Source organism: Anabrus simplex, chromosome 1 (genome assembly GCF_040414725.1).
Source record: "Anabrus simplex isolate iqAnaSimp1 chromosome 1, ASM4041472v1, whole genome shotgun sequence".
Classification (NCBI taxonomy): domain Eukaryota; kingdom Metazoa; phylum Arthropoda; class Insecta; order Orthoptera; family Tettigoniidae; genus Anabrus; species Anabrus simplex.
Window position 1 is genome coordinate 1,796,923,534 of NC_090265.1, and position 14,656 is coordinate 1,796,938,189.

The following is a 14,656-nucleotide window of genomic DNA, read 5'->3' on the forward strand; positions in this document are numbered from 1 at the left end:
AGCCTTGAAACCTCGTAGGCGTATCGCGGTGGTAACGATCGACATTTTTGTTCTTTGAGGCTTTGTCGTCTCTGCATCGGGTACACCGTAGATTGATTTAGAATCTTAGATTAGACTGAAATTTGAGTACAGTGTCCACATATTCCTTTCGTTTCTCCATTCTTTCACGGCAGCTAGAATCATGCATTTTGCTCACATATGAAGCACGGACGTTCCAATAAACAAGCCGAATTTCGTGATTCTATCAGTATTTTAAGTGTGCAGAACAATAAAATTAATTACGGAAAATGTACAAAATTGACGAAAAATTAGAACATGCAGCTCTATATAAGGCATAAAGGATCAAGATACGACTATAAGTCACAGGACCAAAGTTGTAGATTTATTCATGACGGGTTCCGAATGCTTTGTCCATTTGGCGATACGACTTACCGTTTAGGCACAAAATACCTCCAAACGATGGTCTACACCGTCATGAAAGTTGCCGCCAAATTTCGATAATTTCTGGAAGTAAAACGTTAAACACTGGAACTTTTTGGGCCTTTTCCATAGGTTACAGGCTAATCACTGCTAAATTCCAAGTTTCTACCTCACCTGGAATGGTCAATCTTTAATGTCAGTTAGTCAGTCAGTCAGCCGTGCGCTTTTATATAATAGACAAGGGTTGGAGATGTGCACGTTTATAAGTGCAGACTTTCATTTACAAATTTACTGTGGCGGAACGGTAGGTCGTTTCGACAAACGGATCACGACATCAGACGGCCCTATCAGTAGCCTATATTTTCTCGTATCTCGGTTATTTATGGCATAGTTAGTGGTAAATACTTCGATCGAGGTCAAATTTCGTTCATTTCTCACACGTTGAGAAATTATTTTGTCAACTTAGCAGACAGCTACAGTCTTGAAACCTGGCAGGCGTATCGACTACGAAACAATCTGTAATTTTGGTCGTTTGATGTTTTGTCGTATCACCGTCGGTTACACCTTTCATTTCTTTAGGAACTTAGATTAGGCTGACAATTGAGTAGTGTTTCCCCATACCTTCATGGCAGCTAGAATAGTGAAAGTCGGTTTACGTATGCCCAATGGACGCGGCAAGGGGGCTGCTGACCTGTCTTAAAAGTGTTTCAAGCAGCGAAATAATATATGGAAAAGAAACAAAATCGACACAAAATCGGAAAATGAAGCTCAATCTAAGGTAAAAGGAGCCGAGATACGACAAAAAGTCATAGGACCAAAGTTGTAGACCTCTTCATTACAGGTACTGGAAGTGCTATCCATTTTTTATAGGAATTACGATTTAGGCACAAAGTACTTCGAAACGAAGGTTTGCACAGGCATGAAAATTGCCTCAATATTTCGATATTTTTCGGAGGTGAAAAGTTAAACATTGAAACTTTTAGGAATGTCACCGTCGGATACAGGGAAAGCGCTATAATTACGCCAAATTTTCAATTTTGTAGCACACCCGAAATTTGCATCCGCCAATTTGTTTGAGGGTGGGTTAAAATTAAAAATTTGAACTTTTTGTAACTTTTCTTTGCGTTACAGCCTAATAGCTATCAGATTGCCGAAGTGGGTAAACATTAATGTCAGTGAGTGATTCTTCTGGCTTTATATAATAGGGATAAATTAAAATTCGCTGGAATTTTCTCTAACGGACGAAGTCAATAGTCGTCGTCTTTGAAATTCTGTCGCAAAATTACTTCAGAAAGACTACAGATCGCTAGAGTTGGCAACACTGTTGATGAGACATGATGTTCGCGTGTAATATTGTCGCTTGGAACTATTGAATAATCGGTCATTCTAAGCTAAAATTTACCGTCTGAAGCACCAGAGTGAAGCTGCTAAGTACTTTTGTAGTGAGTGTGGTTTTTAATCTGCGTTGTGGAGATTAGTGTTCATTAAAGGATCACTCTCATACCTATAACCTCATCTTGTTAGCTAACCGATAATGGCCGCCTCTGTTGATGGAGGTCGGCAAGTTTTTTCTAACTCAATGAATCTAAATAATGAAAATCAGCAAGTCTCAAGTAACCTCACGAATGGACAGAATAAAGAAAGCATAATTCCCACCCGTACCGGTGAACCAGGTAACCTCATGACAACCTCTATTACTGTTCCTAACACACTTAATCAATCTCCTAACAACCCAAGGTTAAGTTACTCTGCAGCACTGCAATCCTACCCTACCAAAGATCAAGCTATTGTTATTGAATCTTGCGATGGTATTAGTATCCGAGATTATATACTAGCAATTGAAAAAGTCACTAGCCCTAGTAACATCCGATTTTTCTCACGGATATCTAATGGAAGAATATGTATCTTCCTTGCAAGTCAAAAGTGTGTTGAAGAATTAATTTCAAAACATCCTAAGATTCTCATAAATAATGTCTCCTTGGAAATAAGACCTCTCCTAACTAAAAACAAACGAGTTATTCTATCCAATGTTTGCCCTGTGATTCCTAATATTGTTATTGAAGAAGAATTTCTCAAACTCGGCATTAAACCAATGTCAAAGATATCACCTATTAGAGCAGGTTTAACAATCCCCGGATTTTCTCACATTCTCAGTTTTCGGAGACAGATTTATATTCAAAATGAAGACTTTAACAAACTTCCAGACTCACTCCAAATCGAATATGAGGGTACCAATTACTGGATTTATTTATCCTCTGACACACCCACCTGCTTTCTTTGTAAAACTGAGGGGCACTTAGCTAGAAACTGTCCTGATAATGATGAAATAATAAATGAAGGCTCCTCATTAAATCAAAACAGTCATTCTCGTGGCAAGATCAATCTAACAGAATTTCCCCAACTAGTAGAGGATACACAAAAAATTGAAACAAACTGTCAAGAAAATATTACCTGTACTCCCTCACAAACTACTGTTCAGACAACTGCTACATCTACATCTCTTCAGTGTTCTCAAAATCAAAACTGTGGGCCTTTACCCTCAGGCGAAACGACTCTAACCTCTCATTTGGAATGCCCTCAAAATCCCTCATATGTTCATCTTGCTGGATCAAAGAGACCAATATCACTATCTAGCACTGAAACTACAGGCAGAAAAGACCTTGATTTTAAGGAACCTCCCCTAACAACTGAACCTAAGACAAGTGAACAGACAGGGAAACACAAGACAAAACAAACTTACAAGAAACCAAAGACAGAAAAAGAAAGCACAACTATTAGTGATATGCTTAAGCCAATTAAGCAAGTTCTAGAAGCCAACCCTCAGTCCTTTCCCCTCAATTACTTACAACTCCAATCCTTTTTTGAAAACAGTATTGGAGTTAATGACATTGCAGCAATAGCTTCCAATTACACCCAAGATCTAGAGGGTTTAGCCCAAGCCCTTCAAAAACTATATCCATACTACACTGAAAAATCTATTAAGAACAGGAGTACTCGAATAGTCAAGAAACTGCTTAAGGCTAGCAGTGAAAACCGAGGTGAAGCAATTAACAGTTTAGTTCCAGATTACTTCAGCGATGACTCTACTTCCCTCTCATAATAATGATAAAATTCCCTCTACACTTGTTTGTCATTCTTATGACTATATCATTACTTCAATGGAACCTCAACAGTTTTCGATCACAGCGAGAGTATTTACAACTTCTACTAAATAAACATCAGCCTTCAGTTGTCTGTCTACACGAAACTAACTTTAGAGACAACTTTGTTTCCCATTTAAGACAGTTCAACGTACATTATAAAAACCGAATTAATCCAAATCATGCAAGTGGAGGCGTAGCCACCTATGTTAAAAATAATTTACACCATCAAGAGGTTCCTTTAACTACTGATTTAGAAACAGTCGCAGTTTTATTATACCTTCCACAAGCTATATGTGTATGTAATGTTTATTTTCCTAAAAATAGTACATCTCACGCTGATGATTTAAGAAACCTAATACACCAACTCCCCAAACCCTTCATCTTGATGGGTGATTTTAATAGCCACAACAGTTTATGGGGTAGTCGCAATACTGATGCAAGGGGGAAAGAAATAGAGAAGATACTAGATGAATTTACTCTAGTATTATTGAACTCAACTGCTCCAACTCGTTTTGATATAGCACACGGAACATACAGTAGCATAGATTTAACTATGTGTACGCCAGACATAGCTGCACTATTTAACTGGTCCATTTATTCAACTCTACAAGGAAGTGACCACTTCCCCATCATAATTAATGATGATCAAAGTTCTTCAGACAACACATCAAAACTCCAATTCTGTAAATGGAATTTAAATAAGGCAAATTGGCAATCATTTAGAAAGATTGTAAATAACTATTTAAACGATCTAACTCCAACAAATAAATTTCCTTCTAAGCACATCAATGATATTGTTCAAGACTTCACTGAAGTAATAATTAAATCTGCTGACCAGAGCATCCCAAAAACAGCTCCTATACCCTTCAAGAAAACGGTTCCCTGGTGGAATGACTCCTGTAAAGAGGCTATCAAAAATAAAAACCGTGCTTACTACCTATACAAAAGAAATCCTACGCCTGAAAATAAAATCAATTTTCAAAAACACCGAGCAATAGCACGAAATAAAATAAAATTAAGTAAGAAAACCTCCTGGTTAACATTCATCTCCTCCTTAACCTGCCAAACTTCACAAAAAGTTATGTGGAATAAAATCCAAAGAATAAGTGGCAAATACAATAAATTCTGTATTACCTCTCTAAGAGATCCAGTCGCTGGGTCAATTGTAAATGAACCTCAACAAATAGCTGATCAACTGGCTAAATCATTTTCAGAAATCTCTAGCGATAACAATTATGAACCTGAATTTCTTCGCATGAAAACAACTCGAGATCCAATAGACTTAAGTGAAACTGTACCTACACCGAACTATGCTTATAATATTATCATTTAGACTTTCACGGCCCGTGTAACTATTCATGAGTTCTATTTTTGGGCTTATGCCGTGTAAATAATTATAAAACACACTCAACGTTTCAAAAGGCAAGGTTCCTTTTGAAACGTTGAGTGTGTTTTATAATTATTTACACGGCATAAGCCCAAAAATAGAACCCTATGCTTATAATGATACTTTACAGTTACAAGAAATGGTTACAGAACTCAACAAATGCGGCAGATCTACTCCTGGCCCAGACACCATTCCATATGAATTTTTAAAACAGCTTCCACATAGTGCACTCAATTATCTACTTGCTATTTTCAACTACATATGGAGTTCCAAACTATTTCCAGATCAATGGCGGTGTGCTATTGTAGTGCCTATACTCAAACCAGGAAAGGACATTTTGATCCCAGATAATTATCGTCCCATCGCCTTGACAAATACAATGTGTAAGCTACTGGAGAAAATTGTTAACAAGAGATTACGCTGGTATTTGGAACATATACACTTTTTTAGTGATGCACAAAATGGTTTTCGTCAAGCACGTTCAACAACAGATACTCTGATATGTTTAGAATCAGAAATCCGAGAAGCTTTCCTAAATAATCAGCACCTCATAGCTGTTAGTTTAGACATTGAGAAGGCATATGACATGGTGTGGAAAGACTATCTAATTGAAACACTGATGAAACATAATATTTCAGGAAACATGCTTCACTTCATTTATAATTTCCTTAAAGATCGCCGAATTCAAGTCAGGACAAATGGAACTCTTTCACATGAAGTAACCATTGACAATGGAGTTCCCCAAGGATCAGTCATCAGTGTCACATTATTCCTCGTTGCAATAAATGGCATTGTCTCCAACATTCACCTACCAGTAAAGGCTTGCCTTTTTGCCGATGATTTGACTATACTAAGTGCAGGAAGAAATAAATTAACTACTCAACAGTTACTTCAAGAATCAATTGATAATATCCAAAAATGGGCTAAAGTTACAGGGTTCAAGTTTTCCAAAACTAAAACCAAATGCATACTCTTCTCCAAATGTAAACATACTGTACAAGACCCTGAGCTGTACATGGACAATTACAAAATTGAAACAGTAACAACTATGAAAATCTTAGGAGTTTTATTTGACACTACGTTAAGTTGGATACCTCACCTGAAAAACCTTAAAGATGACTGCTTGCGAAGGCTGAACATAATGAAGATCCTGGCAGCAAAGAACTGGGGGGCAGACTACCAAGTGCTAATGAACACGTACAAAGCCATTATTAGGGCTAAATTAGACTATGGCAGCATTGTATACAATTCCGCAAGAATGTCTTCACTCAAAATCCTTGATTCCATCCAGTCCTCAGCTCTTCGAATTGCTCTAGGAGCCTTCCGTACCAGTCCAGTAGCCAGCATTCAAATAGAAGCAAATGAACCACCACTCACAATTAGACGTAGACAACTAAGTTTGACTTACGCGCTCAAGGTAGCAACTATGAGTGAATCAAGAATTAAGTTGTATGCTTTTCCTAACAAGCATCAAGGTACACTCATTAAATCAGGATCACAACCACAGCCTTTCAATGTCAGAATAGCCAAGTTTCTTGAAGAGCTAAATTTAAATATCCCTCCAATACTCCTCACAGACAACTCTCTTAATGTCCCACCATGGACTATTACCCTTCCAAAAATTAACTTTGAAATAAATTACAGTGTCAAAGATGAAACTGACAGATCTCACTACCATCAATTATTTCTTGAAATTTCTAATAAATACCCAAGGCACACTGCAATCTATACTGATGGATCAAAATGTGAGGAAAGAAATGGATGTGGGATTATATATCCTGAACGTACCATGCTATACCGATTGCCTGACTACTATACAGTATTCTCTAATGAGTTGTACGCAATAAAGCAGGCTATGCTATATATTTTGAAAACCAGCACCTGTAATAACACCATCATTTTTTCTGATTCAAAAAGTGCATTAAACGCAATAGAAAGTCCATCATCGAAACACATCCTTGTACAAGAAATACAACTGTTGTTTAACAACATCATGAAAGAAGGCAAACAAGTCATCTTTGTGTGGATACCCTCTCATAGAGGTATTCAAGGCAATGAATCTGCCGATCAAGCAGCTAAAGATGCTACTTACCTCCCGTTAGGCGATCTAACAATAGCTACCCCTCACACTGACATTACTGCCTATGCTAAAACAAAATTATACCAACAGTGGAAGATAAAATGGCTTCAAACTTCGAACAGCAAACTCCACGAAGTAACAACGGAATCTACAGTACAACACTATCTTCACAACCTTCACAGGCAAGATCAAGTCCTAATAACTAGAATACGGATTGGCCACTCCAAGATAAGTCACAGCTACCTCCTTGAGAAGAAACTGCCTCCCATCTGTACAACATGCAATAGTGTGCTGACTGTGAAGCACATCATAACAGACTGTTCACTGTATGACAAATGGCGCCAGTACCACGGTATACTTAAGGATATTAACGGGACACACTCATCTCCTTCACTGTGCAAACAAATTATCAAGTTTTTCAAAGACACTGGCCTGTATTCAAAAATTTAACTGTTCAGTTTAAAATACCACTTTTATATTTTTTTCCATTCTTCACCCTACTGTAATTTAATGTAAATTCTACAGTTAGAAGTCACGATAAGACCTTAGGGTTAAAGTGACTCTAAATTATCTTAATAAAAAAAATAAAAAAAGCTGTTGATGAAGAAGAAGATGACGATATTTTATGATAGTGGTTCCTTCTCCCGCCGCAAATGGTCAACACAAATCAATGAAAACAATGAAGGAAAAGGTGGTGATTAGTATGGTTGGCAAGTTAAGGGAAAGACACGTTTCTGTCCTGAGCTTATTTGACCGGAAATCTGACAAATAAGTTGAATGATGTGTCCCTGACGCTGTTTAAAGCAATTTGATGTTGCATATTATGTTTTGGTCTATTTTGAGCGATATAAGGTCATATTTGGTTATAATTTCATCATTTTTGTTTAAACTGACTAGTCGTGAACACCTTATCTGCGTCGAGTTTCAAACAGATATTTTCCATATGATGTAATGGATATATTTCTCTTTCTTTTTCCGAAACAGACGGTAGTACGTTTACAAATCCTGACGTCAATGTTTTTCTGGACAGGTTAGAGACGATGGTGTGTTTCCGCCTTTGAATTCCTCTAGTAGTAACATTTACCTCAGGACCAATTACGAAACAAGTTATATGTCGCGCAGTTTTTCCTTGTAGGGTGCCTTTCCCTTTCACTACCAACGAATTTCAACAGATTGGCATGAATAAACTTCCTCTTCGGCAGTGTCTTCTGACTTACGCCGTCACATACCACAAAGCATGCTATGCATTTCTTGCTTTTCTTTTACGAAAACCGACTGAAATCTGGAGCTCAAGGCTATGATACTGAATAAATGTTGAAAGTTTTAGCTCTCTGTCAGTTTGAATATCACGTTTTGTTGCTTAAGACGTTTAGTCGCTCCCTCTCCCTAAAATTAATGCCATATTTGATGTTTTTTTCGTCATATTTACGTAGTTTTTAGGGCGCATAAACTTCCGAAACAAAGTGATAATTGTTTTAAGAGAAAGTACAACTAGGACAACCATCCTCTATAAAACAGTAAGAGAGCGGAAAATGAAGGTATCGGCGGAAGGAAGACAAGAGTCACGAAAATGAAAGACTTCCTAGAACTGGGAACCCAATAACGGTATCGGTGAAGGAGACTGGCACAAATGAGTGCAAGCAATGCCTAGACTCTGTGGTCACCAACACACACTCAATCAATCAATCAATCAATCAATCAATCAATCAATCAATCAATCAATCAATCAATCAATCAATCAATCAATCAATCAATCAATCAATCAATCAATCAATCAAGCAAGCAAGCAAGCAAGCAAGCAAGCAAGCAAGCAAGCAGTCAATCAATCAAGCAAGCAAGCAAGCAACGAATCAATCAATCAAGGAAGCAACCAAACAATCAATCAATCAATCAATCAATCAATCAATCAATCAATCAATCAAGCAAGCAAGCAAGCAACCAATCAATCAATCAATCAATCAATCAATCAATCAAGGAAGCAACCAAACAATCAATCAATCAAGGAAGCAACCAATCAATCAAGCAAGCAGTCAATCAATCAATCAAGCAAGCAACCAATCAATCAATCAATCAATCAAGGAAGCAACCAAACAATCAATCAATGAAGGAAGCAAGCAAGCAAGCAAGCTATCAATCAATCAAGGAAGCAACCAATCAATCAATCAAGCAAGCAAGCAAGCAAGCAAGCAATCAAGCAATCAAGGAATCAATCAATCAAGGAAGGAAGCAACCAATCAATCAATCAATCAAGCAAGCAAGCAAGCAAGCAAACAAGCAAGCAATCATCAATAAATAAATCAATCAATCAAGCAAGCAATCAATCAGTCAATCAATCAATCAATCAATCAATCAATCAAGCAAGCAAGCAAACAAACAAACAAACAAACAATCAATCAATCAATCAAGCAAGCAAGCAAGCAAGCAATCAAGCAATCAAGGAAGCAATTAATCAATCAATCAATCAATCAATCAATCAATCAATCAAGGAAGGAAGCAACCAATCAATCAATCAAGCAAGCAAACAAGCAAGCAATCATCAATCAATAAATCAATCAAGCAAGCAAGCAATCAATCAGTGAATCAATCAATCAATCAATCAATCAATCAATCAATCAAGGAAGCAATCAATCAAGCAAGCAAGCATCAATCAATCAATCAATCAATCAATCAATCAATCAATCAATCAATCAATTCAATCAATAAATCTAGCAACCAATCAATCAATCAAACAAACAAACAAACAAATCAATCAATCAAGCAAGCAAGCAAGCAAGCAATCAAGCAATCAATCAAGCAATCAAGGAAGCAATTAATCAATCAATCAATCAATCAAGGAAGGAAGCAACCAATCAATCAATCAATCAATCAATCAAGCAAGCAAACAAGCAAACAATCATCAATCAATAAATCAATCAAGCAAGCAAGCAAGCAAGCAATCAGTGAATCAATCAATCAGTCAAGGAATCAATCAATCAATCAAGCAAGCAAGCATCAATCAATCAATCAATCAATCAATTCAATCAATCAATCTAGCAACCAATCAATCAATCAAACAAACAAACAAACAAATCAATCAGTCAATCAATCAAGCAAGCAGTAACCACTGATATGCATTTAGGGCAGTCGCCTATCAGTTGTTTACAACTTGTTCTTAAATAATTTAGCAGAGGTAAGGAAGCGCGCGGCGTGAATGGCTGTACAGGGAAACATTTACAGTGAATGTTGCTCTAAAAGAAATTAAGGTAATTTTATTTCTTTGGTCTCTTGGAACGCGAATGCATTAGTTTAACAAGAACCTGAAGGACATAGAAGCTCTGAGCTCTGAAAATACACGTTCTCTTTCTTTTGCCCATGGCTTTACTTGTGGAAGGCTCGGCCATCATACGAGTTTAAGAAAGGAAGGTTACCTCGTCGTATTTCTTCTGAAAACAGTAATTCCCAAAGGATTCCTACGAGAAGATGAGTAGCACCGTGGTGTAGCATAATGACGTGAAACTGCTTGACCGAGTTAATTCCATTTACGGTGCAGTGCCTCCCACAAGTGATATGTTATCGTGCCAGGAAGTTGTGTCTCGCTGACGTTTCGTCCTGGATGTGGCAATGTCATCCGTTTCTTCCCGTCCTGATAAAATATCGACTAAGACACTGGAATATAAAAATGTTCCAAAGTGAAGTAAGACGTTTTATACTTTGTCTTGATTTAAAGGAAAACTGTGAAAAAACTGATAATATACATCTCTCTCTCAATAATCTAACATTATTATTATTATTATTATTATTATTATTATTATTATTATTATTATTATTATTATTATTATTATTATTATTATTATTATTATTAAAAAGAGTAATCCCTAAAGCTGTTAAATGGGGGTTTCAACCCGAAACAAAAATACTCATTCCTCCAAACCGTTTACATGTATGTTGGGTATTCAGCCCGAAGGCTGGTTTCATCCTCTGCACCTCCGCCAGCAGCTGTCATCGCTGAAGAGGCGTACTAGGGAAATTATCAAAGCCAAGGCTGAGACTGAGACAGGTCAATGAAAGTAACAAATTCCCCATACCAGAAGACAAAGTGCACTGTAAACACTACATCTAGATATACATATAGAATTCCAAAGGGCAGTATTAATTTTTAAATCCTAGTTGAAAAATAGGAAATATTTTAAAACATCCTCCCCACCTCCCTTAGGGATTGAACGAGGTTAGCTCCGGAAAATAAATTATCCATCCCTCCAAAACCATTTGACGTACGAAGTTGTAATTTTACACGAACATTATTCTTTTATGTCTTTGATGTACTTCAAAATGTTTTTAATATTAATATTGGCTTTACATCCCTCTAACTACTTTTATGGTTATCGGGACGCCGAAGTGCCGGAATTTTGTCCCACGGAAGTTGTATACGTGCCAGTTTTTTTTTACCGACACGAGACTGACGTATTTGAGCACCTTCAAATATCGCCGGACTGAGCCAGGATCGAAGCTGCCAAGTTGGGTTCACAAGGCCAGCGCCTCGACCGCCTGAGCCACTTAGCCCGGCGAACATCACCAGCTAGAATCAAAACTGAAGAAGTTTCAAACTGCAGTCGTAACTCCCATTAACATTTTTCGCACGAAAGGATTCAGATTTGTTTACAGGGAGAGTGAAATCTGCAATCAGCACAAAGTTGATTATTGGACTATATGATGTAATAAACAGACAAGGAAATTATAAGGTGTTCTTAATGTCTGCCCACTGTCATTCTCAATGCGTCAATTACGTTTGAATTATTCTTGTGGTATTATTTCATGATACTTATTTCCTTTGCTTCGCTGCCAATATCCATTTTTGTCTTCTTTATTTTCAATCAATCAATCAATCAATCAATCAATCAATCAATCAATCAATCAATCAATCAATCTATCAATCAATACTGATCTGCATATAGAGCAGACGCCCAGGTGGCAGATTCCCTATCTGTTGTTTTCCTAGCCTTTTCTTAAATGATTTCAATGACATTGGAAATTTATTGAACATCTCCCTTGGTAAGTTATTCCATTTCATAACTCCCCTTCCTATAAATCAATATTTGCCCCAATTTGTCCTCTTGTATTCCAACTTTATCTTCATATTGTGATCTTTCCTTTCGTACTGAACGCGAGAAACTTTAGACGTTCTGAATTATGGCAGTTCACGACACAACACGGCGAGGACCTTCCATATTGCCTGTGTATGAAAATTACGTGTTGCGATACAACAGACAAAATACAAATCTTTCCGTGAATCAACACCACAGACTTGCGTTAGTTACATTCAGCGCTAGTAGTGACATGCACGTTGCCCGCGATAAACTGCTCTTTTCTTGAAGCAGCTTCAAAATAGCAACTTCATGAAGCAGTCTCGTTTCCTTGTTATTAAAACAGTTCAGATTCTCTGCTTCATCTTCGCAATTATTACGATTGTTTCATTTCCTTCGTGTTTATTAAATGCTGAAACTACAATATCCGCAAAGATATATGATTGCACTAGCAAGATACCCGTGCTTCGCTACGGTATTATACTGAAATTTATAATTGAATGTTGTTTTAGATATATAATCAGCCGAAATTCGCGATCTGAATCGTTTTCTGCGAGAATCCGCCAAAATTCGCGATCTGACTCGTTTTCTAATAGATTACAGCAAGTTTCCTCCCATTTTTCAATCTTTATTTCCAGCAATCGATTTCGGACTTCCCAGGCTAGGTCCAGGTATTCCACCCTGTCAGTTGGGTCCCTAAATCTTTGCCATCTTTTCTTATAAGCATTTTTAATATGGAACAAATCCTTCAGGAGATCCGGCGTGGTGTCGTCTTGGGTGCCTTGGCGGTACTGAACCCGCGGCCCGACTGCATTCTTAGTCATTACCCGTCCAGGACCCGTTTCCACCGCGGTCCGCACATTTGACGACGGTCCAGAACATTATTATTATTATTATTATTATTATTATTATTATTATTATTATTATTATTATTATTATTATTATTATTATTATTATTATTATTATTATAGATGTTCTGGACCCCACAGCAAGATGCAAGACCGCTACTTGGCGGTAAATTACATCTGCTGCCATTGTTATTGTTGAGAATGTGACCAGCACCAATGTCGCGCGTAGGCAAGTGTGCGGGATTTCTGGCGATACGAATGACATACTTCCGTGCATTATTGACCTTATTATAGAGGTGAACAATTGGACGGTCAATCTCATTCCTATCGTTTATTTCAAATGTGTTCAAATTTTTATTCATATGCCAGGAGAATCTACTGTAATATAAGAACGTTCTCCGAAGGAAAAGTTGGCTGTTGAAAACGAACCCAGGAAAGATTAAAAAGATCGGTTTATGATCAGAATAAGTACATCGAAAATATACAGCCTGTTTCCAGTCATTCGACAGGGTCAGGAATGGAATGAATAAAGCCCCATCTAGCAGCGACAGTAGGAATTGTGCCGGCTGCCGAAGCACTCCTCTGGGGCAATGATCGATGAATGACAAATGAAATGAAATATTGGACAGTGTTGCTGGAATGAATGATGACAGGGAAAAGCGAAGTATCCCGAGAAAAACCTGTCCCGCCTCCGTTTTGTCCAGCACGAATGTCACATGGAGTGACCGGGATTTGAACCACGGAACCCAGCTGTGAGAGGCCGGCGCGCTGCCGCCTGAGCAACGGAGGCTCCTTATAAGTACATTATGAACAGCAAAATCAATTGGTCTCACCTCCTTTAACACCCCACCGCCGTTAAGTTTATTTACCACCCCCCCCCCCAAAAAAAAATTAAAAGAAGGAGTGTTTCTTTATGTTTAAAGGAGATTCCAAACCCCAATGTTCACGTCTATTACCTTGAGTTTTGAGATATAAGTATCCCCATAAAAATAATTCGCTTTTTTTACTTCCTTTCACACTTCTCCCCCCCCCCCCTTAAGTGAATTTTCCGGCAAAAAATATTTGTTTCTTTAATAGTAAAGGATCTTCTAAATAGCAATTATCACGACTCTAACTTCTTCAGTTTTTTATTTATGTGTCCTCATGAAAGGAATTCAACTCCTTTCCACTCCCGCCCCCCAAGACGGTTTCCCCCATAAAACGCGTATTTCTTTGTTTTTGAAGGACATCAAAATACCAATTTTCACGTCCGTAACAACTTTAGTTTTTATTAGATGTATGTATTCTCATACAATTAAGTCAATTAATTTTAGAATTCTTTCCCCCCCACCCCCTTTCATTGGATTTTCCGAGAATACGCGTTTCTTTATTTTTAAAGGAGATCCCATATACAAATTTTTAGTTCTGTAATATATTCAGTTTCTGAGATATATGTATCCTCATTAAAGGCATTCAACCCACTATTCACCCTTTTACACCCCTCCTATTGGGATTTACAGAAAACGAAAAAATACTTATTCCTTTACTTTTAAAGGAGATTCTAAATACCAATTTTTACATCTGTAAACTTTTAAAGTTTTAAGATATAGACACATTCATTTTAAAAATTCACCCCCCTTTTCACCCCCCATTATCCGGATTTTTCAAAAACGAAAATATACGCGTTTCCTTATTTTTAAAGTGGATCCCCAATACCAATTTTCAGGTCTGTAATATCT